The sequence below is a fragment of the Armigeres subalbatus genome, chromosome 2 (genome assembly GCF_024139115.2).
Source record: "Armigeres subalbatus isolate Guangzhou_Male chromosome 2, GZ_Asu_2, whole genome shotgun sequence".
Lineage (NCBI taxonomy): Eukaryota > Metazoa > Arthropoda > Insecta > Diptera > Culicidae > Armigeres > Armigeres subalbatus.
The window spans coordinates 82,582,476-82,601,358 of NC_085140.1; the positions used below are offsets into that span (position 1 = coordinate 82,582,476).

Below are 18,883 nucleotides of genomic sequence, written 5' to 3' on the forward strand. Positions count from 1 at the left end.
TCCCATATCCAGCTTTGGATTTTTTTTTTTCAGGATTCTACTTTTCCTCTTGAATGCAGCGTTCATCCTTCTCCTAGCGTTTAAAGCAGTCGTTTACCACCAGTGTGGGTTTCAAACTGTGTGAACCGAAAAGTGTGTGTTTAATTTTCACCGAAAAGTGCCTACAAATTGAAGACATATTTCTCAAATTATTCTGCGTTCTGGCGTGATAGGGACCGATGTTGCCGATATATTTGAAGAATACATGGCTATTCTGTCGTTGTAGAACCCCTGACTGGTGTCAATCGAAACCTAGTTCAAGTTGAAGTTTTTTACTGGTACAAGTAACATTTTAAGTTTTATAATGCTTATTATTATTATAATCTTTATTAAAGAGGTTTTTAGCCCAAGGCTAGTTCACCTCCGAGGTTTTATAATGCTATTGAAGACCATAATTTACTCTTCAAGAGTGTTATAAAACCAGCATGAAACCAAAATGTTACTAGGGATATCATGAGGCACAGAAAAATACAAAAAAATGCTAGGTGTCTAACTTTTTTTAATTCCAAGTACAAAGTACCATTGTAAACCCAAAAGTCGCGAAGAATAAAAATTCGATATGAAAAAATGATCATACTGGTAATAACAAAATTGGAATACATTCATTCAAATGCCCTTTTGCCTTTCTCGTACAACAAAGTTGTACCGAAAGGCTATCATTTCACTCCAAAATCGAACTTTTTATAGAAGTCTCAGAGACCCATGATGTTATATACCAATCGACTCAGCTCGGTGAGCTGAACAAATGAATGTCTGTCTGTCCGTGTGTATGTGTATGTATGTGTGCACACGAAAACCGATAAACATTAGCCACTTTTTCATATAGTAATTCTTAACCGAATTTCTCGCAACAAGTTGCATTCGACTTGTTGTTTGACTTGCCTTGTTGATCACTATTGAATTTGATAACGATCGACCATTGCGTTTGAAAGTTATTAAGAAAATAGAATCGAACTATATAAGCGCCATATAAGGTTTGTGTCTTGGCTAAATGCGAGAAAGGCAGTATCACCACTCGGTGAATTAAGTTGGGTTTTTTTACTCAGTTCATCCAAATTATTCTTGGAAATTCATCCGAGTTTCCCTTGAAAATTCATTCAAATTTACCTTTGGGTGATCATTCGGAAATTTATCCAAACTTCCCTTGGATTTTTTCTTAGACCTACACACTTAATTTTTTTACCGGGATCTCAGCAAAATGTTGAACTTTTACCGAGAATCGCACAGCCGTGCCCCAGCAAACATGTTTTTTACCTAGATTGCTGTCAAAATTGCTGGAAATCAGCAAATAATTTGCCGAAAATCAGCTAACAAACGCTATTTTTGCCGGAATATCAGTTATTTATTTTGCTGGCGCACGGCTGTGCGGATTTTTGCCGAGCTGCGGAAATAAAAACTGAGTGTGTACATCCAAGATGTATACACCACTAGGTGATACAAGCTGCCAAATTTATAGAAGACAAGAAGGCGGGGGTGAAAAATTAATTTTCAGTGCAAAACGTAAACAAACTAGCTGGCTCTTCCATACTAAAATCCAAGATGGCTGAATCGTGAACTTGGCAGATTGGAACACCTATAGTGGTGTATGTCTTGCATACATCCATGTTTTCCTTGAAAATTCATCCAAAGCTCCCTTGGATATTCATCTGATTTTCTTGTTGTAATTCATTCCGTAATTGCTTTGGAAATTCATCCACATTTTGCTTTGAAATTTATCCAACTTAGATGCTTCGAAATTCATCCAAATTATGCTTAGCATTTCATTTGAATTTCTTTTAGAAATTCATTCGAATTTCTCTTCGAAATTCATTAGAAGTTCATCCGAGTTTCGCTCAAAAATTCATTCGAATTTCCCTTTGGAAGATCATTTGAATCTCCCTTGGAAACTCAATCAAATTTCCCTTAGGAATTCATTTAAATCTCTCTCTCTCTGAAGTTACCTTGGAAATTTATTCCCGTTTCCCTTTCCCGAGGCAGCGTTGCCGGAAGAGGGTGAGCTCGATGGGGCCTCTCTTGAGGACTGCTGGAATACAGTTAAAGCAGCCATTAACGACGCAGCGGAGAACAATGTCGGGTATATGGGACGAAGTCGACGAAACGATTGGTTCGACGAAGAGTGCAGACAGATTCTGGAGGAGAAGGACGCAGCGCGGGCGGTCGCGCTGCAGCAAGGTACCCGGCAGAACGTGGAACGTTATAGACGGAAGCGGAGACAGCAGATCCGCCTTTTTCAGGAGAAGAAACGCCGCCTGGAAAAAGCGAAGTGCGAGGAGATGGCACAGCTGTGCCGTTCTCAAGAAACACGCAAGTTCTATCAGAAGCTCAACGCATGCCGCAAAGTCTTGGAACGTGTGGTGATCGAAAAGTGGAAGCAGCACTACGAGGAACATTTGATTGGCGCTGAGAGTACAGGCAGTGAAAGTCAAGGCAGCGGAGGAGATGACTACGTCAGTTCAGCGGACGATGGAAGCGAACCAGCCCCCACCTTGAGGGAAGTTAAGGATGCCATCCAACAGCAAAAGACTTATAAAGCAGCTGGTATCGTAGCTGAGCTCATCAAGATGGGCCCGGTAAAGCTAGCCACTTGCCTGCACAAATTGATAGTCAGAATCTGGCAAACTGAACAGCTACCGGAGGAGTGGAAGGAAGGGGTTATATGACCCATCTACAAGGAAGGAGACAAGCTGAAGTGTGAGAACTTTCGAGCGATCACCATCCTTAATGCCGCCTACAAAGTGATATCCCAGATCATCTTCCGTCGTCTGTCACCATTAGTGAATGAGTTCGTGGGAAGTTATCAAGCCGGCTTCGTTGACGGCCGCTCGACAACGGACCAGATCTTTACTGTACGGCAAATCCTTCAAAAATGCCGTGAATACCAGGTCCCAACGCACCATCTGTTCATTGATTTCAAGGCGGCATACGACAGTATAGACCGCGTAGAGCTATGGAAAATTATGGACAAGAACAGCTTCCCTGGGAAGCTTACCAGACTGATCAAAACAACAACGGTGGATGGTGTGCAAAACTGTGTGAAGATTTCGGGCGAACACTCCAGTTCGTTCGAATCGCGCCGGGAGCTTAGACAAGGTGATGAGCTTTCGTGCCTGTTGTTCAACATTTCGCTAGAAGGTTGTAACGTTTTACGTTTTTGCGATCAATTTTCGATTAAGTCAGAATAAGAATTTATGACGTTTTTCTCTTTTTAAGTAAAATCATAAATTAAAATTATTTGGAATTAATTAAATAGTGAAACATTACGTTACGTTAATAATTTGAAGACCGGACGAAAAGAAATTTGAATTTTTATTTGTATGTCGATTACGAGGTTTGTGTCTTGACTAAATTATTATCCAAATAGAAATTGACCATGTACTGTTGTAGTGTTCTTATGTGCTCGTTTTTATCGACTCACCGAAGGCGCGCACTCTTTGTCGCCATTTCAAATTTATTTGGCGCAAATTTAAAATAATTGACGACTTTTCAAAGGATAAGTTTCTTTATAAAATTCAGACAAGAACTCGATCATTTCGCTAAGTGAACGGCTGGTGATTACAAGTGTTTGCTAGTAGGCTACGAAGTTTTTCAGTATTTTAAGTTGAGTTTGGCTAGTTTGACTAATAGGTAAAGTGTGATTGGAGTGAATTATTCTGTGTCTATTTTAATCAAATTTCTAAAATTAACAGTTAACGTAGCAGACGTCATTAGGACGTGTTTTTTTAATTCCGCGAACACCGAGTTAGTTTAGTGAAACGTACAAAAAGGTAAAACGAATTTAAATGTTTAATGTAAAGTTTTGTTAATAAAACGAATTCGCGTTGGACTTTCCAGCGCATTGCGCTTTTTGGTACGGGCTGGATTTCGTGTATTCGACCGGAGTCGGGTACGGGAATACGTGTGGCGTCTACAGGGCCCGCCATTTCGTCCAACGGACATCGAGAGCTCGAGCGTGCGTTAAGGCCCGCCTGTAAAGGTAGTTAAACGGAGGAGGAGTGAAGTCGCTCGTCTAAAAGCGAAAACTCGGCGGTCGCCAATCAACCGTCGAAGGTAAGATCCCCAAGCCAATTCCCGTGGATCAGTCCCGAGAGTGCGGTCCCCGTACGTCGTCATTAATCGTACGCTGGACCGAACCCGAACCGACGGTTAGTAGTCTTCCTTTTAGTCCTCGCTCGGTGAACCGAAAAGGTACGCGAAGCCGGGTCGTTAGAGAAAGGAAGCTACTAACTTGAGGGAACGGTTATTCCTCTCGATTCCGAAATCGGAAGCCTTCCGTCCAGCCGCCACTCCCTCCGCATCTTTAGTTTCGGCCATATCGCTCGAGCTCGACCTCCATCGCTGCGCGCCAATCTGCAGCATCTGCGGCAAAGCCAATCGGCCGCCATCGCCACAACCTGGTCGGAGGACATCGTCGCCATCTTCCCGGCGGAGTATTCGCATCAGTGCATCGAGAAGCAAAACCCTGCGCAGGTATGTGAGCTTGTATTTTCATGGCCATGATTAGCTCTCTTTTTCCATTCCGTACCGATACGTCCAACCCGAATTAGAGAATAAATTCCGTTAAGTAATTTGAAGAAGTTAGCTTGAGTTTTAGTTGTATTGCGTTTCACGGGGCTGGGAGAATTCACTCCCATTGCGTTTGCCGTGGCTACAGTTTAAAGTTGTCTTCGAAAGTTGCTTTCCGTTCTTTTTCAGTGGGTTGAGCGAGTTCAGGTAGGTGGGAAGTGGGGAAAGAATATTAAGCGTAAGTAATTTTGGAGCCAGCGACCGTTCGAGAGTCCCCAGAGGTAAAGGGTCTGTAAAAGTCGGGCAAATAGGGAACACGACCGGTGGTCTCTCTTCGAGAGTGGCGCTTAAGCCACCGTGTTTAAAATCACCTCGAAACCATTCGCGAACGGTTACAAGGTGTCATACGGAGAGCCGACTGTAACAGCCGGGGTACGATTTTCAACAGATGCAGTCAATTCATTTGTTTCGCGGATAACATAGACATTGTCGGCAGAATATTTGCAAAGGTGGCAGAACTGTACACCCGCCTGAAACGTGAAACAACAAAAGTTGGACTGGTGGAGAATGCATTGAAGGCAAAGTACATGCTAGTGGGCGGAGCCAAGAGCGACAGGGCCCGCCTGGGAAGCAGTGTTACGATAGACGGTGATACCTTCGAGGTGGTCGAGGAATTCGTCTACCTCAGATCCTTGCTAACGGCTGATAACAATGTCAATCGTGAAATACGAAGGCGCATCTGTGGAAGTCGGGCCTACTACGGGCTTCGCCACCGCACCAAATGTGTCATGTACAAGACCGGTTGTCCTCCACGGACATGAAACATGGACAATGCTCGAGGAGGACTTGCAAGCACTCGGAGTATTCGAAAGACGGGTGCTTAGGACCATCTTTGACGGTGTGCAAAAAGACGGTGTGTGGCGGCGAAGAATGAACCCCGAGCTCGCCCAGCTCTACGGCGAACCCAGTATCCAGAAGGTAGCTAAAGCCGGAAGGGTACGATGGGCAGGGCATGTTGCAAGAATGCCGGACAGCAACCCTGCGAAGATGGTGTTCGCTTCCGATCCGGCAGGGACGAGACGACGTGGAGCGCAGCGAGCGAGATGGGCAGACCAGGTGCAAAACGACTTGGCGAGCGTGGGGCGTATTTGAGGATGAAGAGATGCGGCCTCGAACCGTGTATTCTGGCGTCTAATTGTTGGTTCAGTGTTATCTGTTTAGATGTAGATTAAATAAATGAAATGAAATCCTATTGCCCTCATGGGGCCCTCCTTAGCCGTGCGGTAGGATACGTGGCTACAAAGCGAGACCATGCTGAGGGTGGCTGGGTTCGATTCCCGGGGCCGGTCTAGACAATTTTCGGATTGGAAAATGTCTCGACTTCCCTGGGCATAAAAGTATCATCGTGTTAGCCTCATGATATACGGATACAGCAATGGTAACTTGGCTTAGAAACCTCGCAGTTAATAACTGTGAAAGTGCATAAGGAACACTGCGAGGCGGCAATTTCCCTGTGGGGGATGTAATGCCAATAAGAATAAGAGGATCCAATTGCCCTCATTCAATTTTACCTTAGAAATCCGCCCGAATTTTCCCTTGAATTTCATTTAAAATTTGCTTTGAAAATCAGCTCAACTTTTGCCTTTACATTCGTCCGCATATCTCTTGAAATTCTTTTAATTTCCATTAGTATTTCATACAAACTTCCTTTTAATGACCATCTGAATTTCCTTTGGAAATTCATCTCAATTTAGGAGATTCATTTGCTAAATTTTCATTCATCCAAATTTCGGTTTGTAATTCATGGCAGTGCGTTCGCACATTTTGCTGTGAAGTTCATTCGAATTTTGTTTTGGAAATTCATCCACACGTCATTTTAAAAATCCTCCAATTTCTATTGAAATTCATCCAAATTTCACTTCGAAGTTCATCTGAATTTCGCTTTGAAATTAATTTCTTTTGGAAGTTTATCCAACTTTGCTTTAGAAACACATCCTAGCTTGATAGATCGTGTTGAAGTGCGACCGGTTTCTGAGTTTTTTCTGCGTTGCGGAATAATCCACGGAATAAATATAAATTGATAAATCGTAAAAAGTGCAAGTGTGTTCGTATTTTGTGCTGGACTTGGACCCAGTTTCCAGTGTATGGGCGAGTAAACTGGAAAGTGAAACAATCAATTCAGTGCAGATTTGTTCGTGTTATTTATTGGACGTAGAACGATCGGAGATCACGTCCAGACATGTTTTCTTCAGTAGGCAGAACGATCGGCCGGTCATCAACATTTTGTTCTGCTTTGTGTGGTAAGCAGAACGATAGGCCGGTAACCGAAATTTTGTTCAGCTTCGTGCGTGTGTGTAAATTAATTAGAAAGTAAAAGTTTTAATCGCGTCTAGACATGTTTTCTTCAGTAAGCAGAACGATCGGCCGGTCATCATAGTTTTATTCTGCTTTGTGCGGAAAGCAGAACGATCAGCCGATCACCGAAATTTTGTTTTGCTTTTTGCGGCTTTAAAAAAATGAGTATTGTTATCATCGATCAAACTACACGCTATACACGGCATACCGTTTACACTCCCTACACGCTTAGAATCAATAACACAGAGATGTGTTTGCTTCACACAAAACGGACCTAATGCAGTACATCACCTAGATGAGCGACAGTTACACAGGCACAAAAATAACGGTCGTGATAACGGTCCTTTTCAACATGTAAACGTTTGTACAGATTCCTTGTTTCATGAGGAACCAAATACTGTTGAAAATATTGAAATCCAAGCTTCAATAAAACCACACGAGCTATTTTTGTGGCTGTGTAACTGTCGCTCATCTAGGTGCTGTTCTGCATTAGGTCCGTTTTGTGTGAAGCAAACATATCTCTGTGTTATTGATTTTAAGCGTGTACCCCATATATCCAACATCCTAGTGATCTCTCGTGGCAGTGCAGATGACTCGTCGGCTTCTATCAAAGCGAGTATCACGTCAACAATTTCCTACCTATTCCCCAATTGACCTGCATACGGACACGGCCGGCGCTGGTATTGCTTATTTTTTGGGCCACCAGTTCTTACACATTGAAGGTAATGTGAATCCCAAACTTCATCTATTGGTTTCTCTGTGTAACTGCAGCTGACCTGGCAATAACGGAGTAGCAACCGTGGACGGTCAATCATGCTCATGCTCATGCTCATGCTTTGCTTTAGAAACACATCAAAGTTTGTTTAGGGAATTCATCCAAATTGTACTTGTAAATACCTTCAAATTTCCTTTGCTTTCTAATTCACAAAAATTTCTTTATGAAATTCATCCAAGTTTAACATTAAAATTCATCCGGATTTCCCGGCCAAATGCATTCGATATTCTTTTGTCATCCTTGTCATACGAATTTCTTGGAAGTCTTCAAAATTTCCTTTGGAAATTCTTCTGAATTCACCTTGGTAATTTATTCGATTTTCCCTTGGCAATTCATCAGACTTACCCTTGAAACTTCAATTCTCCGTAGAAAATCATTAGAGGGATGTTTATTTGAATTATATATCGCGGAAATTTATTCATGTTTCGCGTGGAAATTACAGGGGAAATATTTCGAATTTCCCGTGAAATTTATTTGGATTTTTTGCCTTTTTTCTTATTTCCCTTGGAATTTTTTTACATTTTCTTAGGAAGTTCTTTCGATTTTCGTTTTAGAAATTCATTCAAATTCCTTTTGGTAATTCATTCAAATTCCAATTGAACATTAATTCGTGTTTTCGTGGAAATTCATACCCATTTTCCATGAATAATTTTATTTTCATTTCCCTTGGAAATTCATTCAAATTTATTCTGCAAATTCATTCGAATTTCCCTTCGTAATTCACCCTTATTATCCTTGAATGTTCCTCAGATTCGCATTTTTTGCGAATATTAATTCGAATTATCCAGGAAAATTTTATTTGCAATTCCTGTGGAAATTTATTTTTGCATTTCTCGTGGAAATTTTTCGAAACTTCTCGTATAAAGTCGCCCACATTCCATTGGTAATTTATCCAATTCTACGATTGGAATCTATTGAAAATTATTGCTTATTCCACACATTTGTCATTCCAACTTACTCCAACAACAAATCAACTTAACAATTTACTATCTCTATTTCCAGGTTCGCACGCACTGCCATACATTTTCAATTTGAAGCATGAATTAACTGAGATTGAGGTCCCTACAAGGTATGCTAGCTGTACAGATTTGTGAGAGAATATATTGACTTCCCCATTTGAGTTAAATGAATCTATTTCGATCCTTTCACAGCATAGTGCACTATGGGATATCATGCGAAGAGGATGCCATAATATATGTTATTATTGTTTTATGACGCCATCAAATCTACGAATGAGTAAAATAATAATAAAGTCAAAAGTTATGCGTTTAGATCTATCAAGACTCAGAAAATTAAATTTCATATCTCGCTTAAATTTTGAAAAAGAAACAAGTAACTACTAAATAGTTCTCTTAAAAAGCACACCTTAATTTTTTTTGTGAGTTGACTTACCGATAGCAACAGAACTGTTTACATATCAGTCAAATTAAAGCAATGTGCTTTCAATCTATAGTTTGCTTGCACTACAGAAAATCAAGTTTATTTTATTGTCGGTGTTTTCCTGTACTAATAAATTTCGTCTTTTAATTTGAACGCTGAATAATCAGCCAATTAGCCAATTAGGAGATTTTAATCTGTCAATTGATAAATGGGTCATTCGAATGACAGGTGGTGGAATAAAACCGAAAATGGCAGCGAAAAATATTTCTGATTTCCCATGGAATATATTACTATAGAATTGATGCTTGTGTCAATTGCGGCAAATGTTGCTCTAAAAAATAGTTTTAAGGCAAGTTTTCGAACTGACATGATCAATTGAATAGACAGCAACTGCTCGATTTTCGATTTCACATCCAATTGAGATTTACGTAGACTAAGTTTACATTCAGGGTAATAAGCTCATTTCTAGAACAAAAATTTAAAAGGGCCAACAGCCAGAATGCAATCAATCTTCGACTTTATACAAAGCTTTATACATAGACGAACAACAGAAATGATTACATTTTGATGTTACGTCCTTTATCTTTACCTTACGAATGTGAATATCATTGACAATTTTAAAATTACATATTTGATGTTTTGAAAATATTTTCCAACTACTTCCATCAATTGTAGTAAATTTCCGGATTCCGGAATCCCGTTGTGCTCGTTGGTCCGCTCAATTGCGGCACCCGAACCGGGATTTAAAATTAATTAAACTGTCTTACAGGCTTTCCGAAGGTAATATTCAAATTCCGAGCCTGTCAGACTCGACCGCGCCGCGTATCCTGAAATGAAACTTACATCGACCCTCGCAGCAGACTCAATTGGTCGTCATAAATTTTAACGCTCGGGAGCCGCTTCCAAATAGTAATCTATTGCGATCGTTGTGGGGATCCCTGGCAGCGTTCGCCGGGGCCCGCTATCCGTGAGAAATGATTAACGACCGAACCGGATTGCAGTTGATGGCAAGTTGCTGTTTCTGACTGCACTCTGGTGCCCGGGTTTCGACCAATGTGCCACTACTCTACTCTGCGCTGACCCATGTTGGGTGTCATGTTCTACACCCGTGTTCCGTATGGACCAGAACCAGAAACGGCGAGCTCGCTCGGCGGTGGTGGTTCAATCAAACGAGAGTTATTTTTTTCGTCTTTCTCTCTATGATAGCGATGATGATGGTGGTCGGTATCGAAATCAGGATCAACAACAGCGGTTCGGCCCGCTGCTGTCGGTATCATATCTCTCCATGGTGGTCGCCGGTCTCACTTGTTGGATTGGTTTGGTTATCGCACACATATGCGAGGATAGTTTGGGGTTCACACAGAGTGAGCCTGTCAAAGGCAAATTTATTGCATTTTAGTTTCGCAGCGTCCAGCGTGAGAGTTGGGGAGAAAGTGTATTTGATCGTAATGCCGAAGTTCAGAACAAGTGTACTGGAGTGGTTTTTAATTTAGCCTCGGTTAGTTGGTTCCAATGTGATTTATGGTAGCATCCTCCGTTGAGGCGGCTTATGGCACACAATGATTGTAGTACAATGTTCTTATGCACGATTATAACGATTTTCGGAGTTTTCGCGGATTCTGGCAAGCACCATAAAAGTTACTGCAAAGGATGTTACATCTTCTCCTTCTCCAATGGCTCTACTTCCATCTGGAACTTGGCCTGCTTTTCAACTTAGCATTCCATCAGTATTTCATCAGCTATTGATTGAAAGCCTTTCTATGCCCGCCATTACATAAGTATGTATATTGTGTGGCAAGTACAATGGATACACTATGTCCAGGTAGTCGAGAATGTTTCTCAAACGAAAACATCCTAGACTGGACCGAGAATCGAACACGCCATCTCTGGATTGGCATCCTATACGCCTTTATTCGCAAGGCTAACTGTAAACCCCAAAAGAAGGTTACTTCACGTAAATTAACAAATGAATCTGAATTGACAGAATTTACAAAAACGTGTAATTCATCCATCTAGCGGATGAATTACACGTTTTTGTAAAGCAGATTCGATAGATATGGCGAATTGACTGTTATCCCATCGTTATTAGCTGGTTATGGAACAACTTCTCGCAAGGGCTGCTGTTGTATAATTGGTAATACGTCCGTGTACTTAATGGAATAGTGTGGGTTCAAGTCCCACCGGCAGCCGAATCTTTTTTCTCAATACATATCTCATAAAAACACCCTAAAATGGCAAACTCAACTATGTGTATCAAAATTAAACATCTTTTCAAAAAAAAGTAAAGATCTGACTTCACTCACAAGCCATCAATCAAGAGAAATATCCATTATTCTATTATGCAATGATCATCAGCGAAACGAAAACTCATTCAAATCACACTGTCATTTAAACGGATGATATCGTGTCTGATTTTTGATTCATGACTTTGTCGAGTTTCTACTCGTATTTGATTTGTATCATCCCTGAGTTTCATTTTTTTCATCGTTTCAGTACGTTTCACTCATTAGAGAAACCCTCTTTAGCAATGATAATAATAATGAAATGAACAACATTCATAACATAATGAAATCTAAGATAAAACAAACTTATTGTACATATGTGTTGCAATATGTTTCCTATTTCAAGAGTATCGAAAACCTTGAACTATCCGTCAATTCTAACTAAACGGCTAAATCGGATCCTTTTTTTTCGCTCTGCATCATCTTTCCGTTGATTGATTTGCTGTGTGGAAAAAGGGTTTTCTCCCCACTGATTTATGCATGTTCCGCCTCGGATGGAAAATCTATTTCCGATCCGAATGGTGCAAGTTGGCTGAGATTGAGATTGGCAGGCATCCGCCCTCGGTTTGCTTCGTTTCACGTTCGGACGCTGCTGCTGCCCGCTGCGGGTGGCGGTGGCGGTGGTTGTGGAATGTTCGATGCGGTGTCCGCTTACCGGAAAGGTGATTGATTGGGTCGATAGGTAGGCAAATTATTTGCTGTAGGGTCGGACTGATACTTACCACTTCGGTTGGGTTTGGGCGGAGGTTTGACTGGTCGGTCTGGTGAGCGAATAACTGGCGGCACGCAACAGGTTGAGCAGAGAACGTGAAAATTTGACCGGGATTGGCATCCGGGGCGATATTGATGATGATAGAAGGATCTGTGGTTATCTGGGGTGAAAATTCATTGGATTTTTGTGGTGGTGATGTTACTCCGGCGGTGATGAATCCCTTTTTTGCTTAATGGAAACTTTCCGTAGAGAATCGCTTCGAAGCAAATCCAGATATCAGGCAGCAGGGCATCTCTTGGTTCCTTTGGACTATTTTCAGCTTTGTGTGTTGTCTACTTTACTCTTTTAGTTTATTTTAAAATATTTGAATATTTCCCTATTTGAAAATTTCTTCATTGTTTTTTTATTGGTCGAGTTTGATATAGTAGAAGTAAATGCTAGAAATTTTTTTTTATCTTATAATTATTGTCCGTCAATAGCTTCCAATTTTCGGGGCCCACGGTTTATTCGAATAGAATTAAATTAAGAAGTTTGATGATCTCAGTGCGAATCATATCGAACATGTTTGAAGAGTGTGGTTAAAACAAAAAGTTGTTGAAACCCTCTTAATTATACTCTTCGATGTCACGAACTAAAAAGTTTTACATTTATTTATACCCTGTCGTCCCATATAGAACTCCACATCAATATATGTCACTCTTCAGCAAAACCTGTCCCCACGAGAGCTTCATTCAATTTTCGATGACACTCCATCATTTTGCATGATGAAGCACCGACGGACGGCGACAACCGCGATCTAATTTCTGATTCTGATCCAATGGCATCCGAACGGATGTCATATTGGATTTGCTCAAGTAGGTATTACATCCCTTGCTTTGATAGCCACATCTTGAAACTGTCGTCAAAGACATCCTGATTGATTGTAAGTGTAACCACTTGAAGCGAGAACGGCTGCGACCGAAAAGAAGTGTGGCTAGAGAAAAAACTTTTTTTTCGAATGAATAATTTTCATATGGAAGTAAATTCGTGTTTTTTTAAATATTTTATTCCGTTATAGGTGTAATTCTTTTGCGCCTGTATACATAAATGTATGAATGAACTACTGCATATGAAATCTTTAATTGTTGAAATCTTAAATCTACGAACTTCCTGTTGTTGGTCCGACAAGCCAACAACTTACTTTGACTTGAACGAGAGGCTCCGGTCAACGGAGACTCCGAGAACTTCCACAATCTCTTTGTGAATGCCCGGTCCGGATAGCTGATGTGCAGACTGTCATAGTAAAGCCTACTGAGTTGGCCCAACGGAGAATGACACCGGCAGTGGAGCTTCGTGGATCTCTGGTTCCTCCGGAAAGGTCCTCAAGCTTTGATTACCAATCATAATATGAAACGAGCCTTCTTCATCTCCAAGGTATGGGCAATATGTGCCCGTGTCGTATCCCGGCATCGGCTTCTAATTTGTCCATGAGCCGCCGTTTCACAAACCTCTTCATGACCTTGGAGGAACAAACGGTCAGTGAAATAGGCCGGTACTTTGTGACATATCGGGAGGAAAGGTTGTTCTTGGGAACAACGAGGCTTTTCCTTCACTTGTACGGAAAGATTTGATCAGACCATGTTTGGTTGATCAACTCCAGAAACCTGGATTTTGGCGGAGGGAAGAAGGTTTTTGATCATTGGATAACCAATCCCATAGGGACCTGATGATTTCTTGACTTCCCGTTGCTCCTTGAAAGGGCGAAGGACAGCTCAGGAGCGAAAAGAGGAGAATTATATCGGCGTTTTGTAAATCTAGTAGGAGCTCGAAAATTGGACAGAGACGAAGATCTGCTGGTGATGGTCCGCTGAAACTCAGCTGGATATTTGTTGGCGAAGACTAAACCGACAAAATAATCTCCGATAGCGATGATCAGGGAGATTGGAGAAAGGTACAAACCGGTAGTGTGTCGAGATAGATGGGCTTACCACTAAGTGCGTTTACTTTTCCCCAGAGGTAGACCGCAGATTGGTCGAGATTGACCGAGTCGAGAAAATTTTCCCACTGGTTTCTCTTTGCTTCTAGAATCAACGACCTGCATTCATAGTTTTTTTTCTCTTATTAGTCCTGGAGGGCACTTACCTTGTTGAGATAACTAGCGGGAAGTCTCCGCACCGCTCAGAAGGCCTTCGTTCTCGATGAATTGGGAAGAGTTATGGATGTATTTTGGGGTAGCAGGGACTATGTCCAAGGGCTGATCCGTAACGCTAGGTAGACACCTTTACGTGGTGTGAAACGGGGTAAGATCTACAATGATTACATTGCTAGCTACAGGCAAATCCTGACCCAACAAATACCTTCCTCACTATCCAGCTCCGTGGTACTTATGAGGGTGTCTCCAAGTCAGTGGCCTCTCGTGAAGTAAGTACCACATCAACACTTCCTTCCTTTTCCTAGTTACGGTGAAGATGGGCGTGGCCAGGAATAGTAATCTTCAAGCTTTTGTTATTTTTTGTTTTAGACTGGTATCAATGACCACTCCCTTTCTTGATTTCTTATAGCATTCTAGATAAGGATGGATAAGATTCTAGGATCTCAAAAGTAAAACGTCAGTATCACTAGTGTCCAATCTACGAATTACACCGTAACAATGCTAATGCCAATGCTAGCAGGGACTATGTCCAAGGGCTTAGCCAGGCCATCTGCGAGTTGTGGTGCCGGCCTAGGATGTGATGGGATTTGACAGTGGGCTCTGTTAAACTTCTAGAAAAACCACTAGCAGGATCCGCCAAAGCGACCATGAGCCGCACAAAGCGCACAAGCGCGAGTCCTGGTGTTAGGTGGGACGCCAAACAGACCTGACACGACGGCTCTCCGATGTGACAGGAAGTTTGTGCAGGCTCAGTAAGCCGCCTGCAACCATTACGAACGACATAGAAGATAATACGACTTGATACAATCGGCAACGACCTAAAGGCAACTAATAAAGGATCATGATTGGAAGCTTGGAACATGGAACTGCAAGTCGCTAGGTTTCGGGGGTTGCGACAGGATAATCTACGATGAATTACATCCTTGCACCTTCGCTGTCGTAGCGCTGCTGGAAATCTGGTGGACAGGACAGAAAGTGTGGAAAAGTGGGCATCGAGCGGCTACCTTCTACAAAAGCTGTGGCACCATAAATGAGCTGGGAACCGGCTTCAAATTGTTGGGCAAGATGCGACAAGGCGTGATTGGGTGATGCGTTGGGTTATTGCTCCCCGAAATCGACGAGAGAGTCGTACATGTCCAGATTTGGTATTTCATCTCCCCGTCGTCCATCGGTGAAAAGTAATGTGTCCCGAGCACGCCCAACAGGAAGCGTTTGAGTCCTCCGGACAAGCAGTGACTTGAAGCCTTGCGTTTGACAGTTGACTTGCAGAGGGGAAGTGTCTAATTCTCGAGCGCCTGGAGGTATTCTGCACCTAGACAGGCTTTTCTTGCTGGATATTTCTTCGTACACTAAGTGCCGGGGTCGACATGTAGACGAGGAATCTAACAGAATAATTTTTGACTGTTATGCGCTTCTCAAATGTTGGTCTAGAATTATCTCCTCTTCGAAGCAGATTTATTTTCACTGACATTTCGAATGATAACACATTCGATCGCGCACTAAGCTCTTCGAAGCAGTTTTTCTTTCACTTCGCGGTCGACCCGGCGTTCCGATTGATAACACGTTCGAACACGCACTGATTGATTATCTGCGCTTTGAGCCAAATTAATTATCTGCTCTTCGCAGCAGATTTTGTCCCTTCGCAGACGACCCAAAGTTCCGAAAGATAACACGTTCGATCGCGCACTGATTTATTATCTACTGCTTTAGGTTGTAACGAAAGTGGCTTTAGCGCCACTCTCGCGTGTGAGAGATGACCAGTCTGTTGATTTGCTTGACTTTCTCTTTTTCAATTGGTGCCCCTCGTACTTCCTTAATTTTGTTCTACTCAATACCCACTTACCGAAGAGGAATAAAAGTCGGAAACAACCAATCTACCAACGAAATGATCGAAAACGTACGAGAATAGTGTATTCTAAAACGTATTACTGAAAATAAAATCAATAATAATTGCTGAAAATAAACGAGTTTATTCGGGTTGGACGATATCGCTATCGATATCGTTATCGCTTATGCTAAACCTGGGAAAATTGCATGGCCATGATAACAATGTTTCCTCTTACCTGCGCAGAATTTTTGTAGCGATGACAGGCGGGGTGCCGAAGACGGATGGTTTCCGGTGCGGAGGGAGTGGTGGCTGGACGGAAGATTTCCGATTTTCAATCTTCGATTGCGTCCGGAATACCGTCCCATCGATATATTTTTTTTCTCATAGATAAAGTAGAACGAGGATATGTTCTGATAAATTTAGACTGATGGTAGACATTTTACGAAAGGACGGCAAATGAAACAGCAGAATTACTTTCGAGGAAAGGATCACATCCATCAATCCAGGCAAAGGGCTACTTCCAAAAAATAAATCTTATTTCTCGTTGATTGATGCCGGTCAAACAGAAGAAGGTATCAAAACCATCATTTCCTCAATCCAGGCAAATGCCTATTTTCAAAGAAGCAATAACACAAACTAATGCCTTATTCCGGGCCAACGCCTATTTTAAAAGAATGGATTAAATTCATCAGTGCTTTATTCCAGGAAAACGCCTATATTTGAAGAAGGAATCGCATCTGACTTTGTTATAATAAGATCAAACGCGTATTCTGTAAGAAGGGATCACTTTTAAAGCGCCTACTTTTAAATAAGAGATCACAGATCTTGAGATCACGCAGTCCGCAATCGTCCTCCACCTGATCGATCCACCTTGCCCGCTGTGCACCTCGCCTTCTTATTCCCGTCGGATCGTTGTCCAGAACCATTTTCACCGGATTATTGTCCGACATTCTGGCTACGTGCCCGGCCCACCGCAGTCTTCCGAATTTCGCGGTGTGAACGATGGATGGTTCTCCCAACAGCTGATGCAACTCGTGGTTCATTCGCCTCCTCCACGTACCGTCCGCCATCTGCACTCCACCATAGATGGTACGCAACACTTTCCTTTCGAAAACTCCCAGTGCGCGTTGGTCCTCCACGAGCATCGTCCAGGTCTCGTGTCCATAGAGGACTACCGGTCTTATAAGCGTTTTGTAGATAGTCAGTTTGGTACGGCGGCGAACTCTATTCGATCAGAGCGTCTTGCGGAGTCCAAAGTACGTACGATTTCCAGCCACTATGCGTCTCCGAATTTCTCTGCTGGTATCGTTATCGGCGGTCACCAGTGAGCCCAAGTACACGGATTCTTCAACCACCTCGATTTCGTCACCACCGATAGAAACTCGTGGTGGGTGGCTTACATTGACCTCTCTTGAGCCTCTTCCTACCATGTACTTCGTCTTCAACGTGTTGATGACTAGTCCAATCCGTTTAGCTTCGCTTTTCAGTCTGATGTAGGCTTCCTCCATCCTTTCAAAGTTGCGTGCCATGATATCAATGTCGTCGGCGAAACCAAATAACTGGACGGACTTCGTGAAAATCGTAACGCTCGTGTCAATCTCTGCCCTTCGTATTACTCCCTCCAAAGCGATGTTGAATAGCAGACACGAAAGACCTTGCCGTAACATCGGAGGTGAACTAGCCTTGGGCTAAAAACCTCTTTAATAAAGATTATAATAATAACCTTGCCGTAACCCTCTACGCGTTTCGAAGGGACTCGAGAATGCCCCTGAAACTCGAACTACGCACATCACTCGATCCATCGTCGCCTTGATCAACCGTATCAGTCCATCCGGAAATCCGTTTTCGTGCATTAGCTGCCATAGCTGGTCCCGATCGATTGTATCATATGCGGCTTTGAAGTCGATAAATAGATGATGTGTGGGCACGTTGTATTCGCGGCATTTCTGCAATACCTGACGTATGGCGAACACCTGGTCTGTGGTAGAGCGTTCACCCATAAATCCCGCCTGGTACTGCCCCACGAACTCTCCTGCAATTGGTGTTAATCGGCGGCATAAAATTTGGGAGAGTACCTTGTAGGCGGCGTTCAGCAATGTGGTTGCGTGGTAGTTGCTACAATCTAGCTTATCGCCCTTTTTGTAGATGGGACACACAGGCGAACAGGCATTTCCAAAATATAAGTTCCAACCCCCCAGCGATCGTCACTCCGATTCGGCTGGGGGGGCTTCGACCTACCCCATCCACAACTGAACCTCGCCAAACCAACAGCTAGACACGCCAATCCGTATTCGAAATTTTGTCATTCCTTCATCGAAGGATATCGATTAAAAATCATCGAGCATTTTCGCAGGCTCCTTCCGAATTTTTCGGAATCTGAATACTGCCACATTACAAAGTGGCGTTCTGATCCTTTCCAAAAAGAAATGTCGAAAAACAAAGGATTTCTTGTAAATTGGCAAAATTTGGCGAGGATCTTATGGATAATGGCCTCACCATAACCTCAATCCTTCAGAGGCAAACGTTACCACTGGAGAACAGCGCATCAAAAGGGACCACAGCAGGACATTGAGAAACGACCAAATATCAGCAGGTGCCCTAAAGGAACCAGGCGAATGCAGTAGTCGTAGGAGAGCAGAGCAGGAGGTTAACCCTCACAGGATTGACCAGCACCAAAATGACCCTATCCACGTCGGAACGCCCGTGTCTAGCTCGGCTTTTGTGTAGTGTGTCATCATTTTATTTCTAATTGTTTTCAACCGTGCTTTTTGTTTTTTTTTTTATTATTTTACTGTTATGCTAAAAAAGTGTTAGGAATAATTAGTTTTAGTAAAATTATAACGCCAACTGGCAATGCCCTTGGTTGACACGCAGGGCG

The 18,883-nt window shown here is 42.5% G+C and overlaps 1 protein-coding gene across 3 annotated transcripts in view; it reads left to right on the forward strand.

Moving 5' to 3' along the window:
- The window catches only part of LOC134209513 (bifunctional heparan sulfate N-deacetylase/N-sulfotransferase), a 612,835-nt gene that overhangs the window by 341,961 nt on the left and 251,991 nt on the right, over positions 1-18,883 (forward strand). Inside the window, exon 3 of one of the 3 annotated variants that reach the window (XM_062685493.1) lies at positions 8,675-8,741. The exons of the other annotated variants lie outside the window; for them this stretch is intronic. The gene's annotated coding sequence lies outside the window, so the exon portion shown is untranslated. The remainder of the gene's footprint in view (positions 1-8,674; positions 8,742-18,883) is intronic. 3 annotated transcript variants of the gene reach the window in all.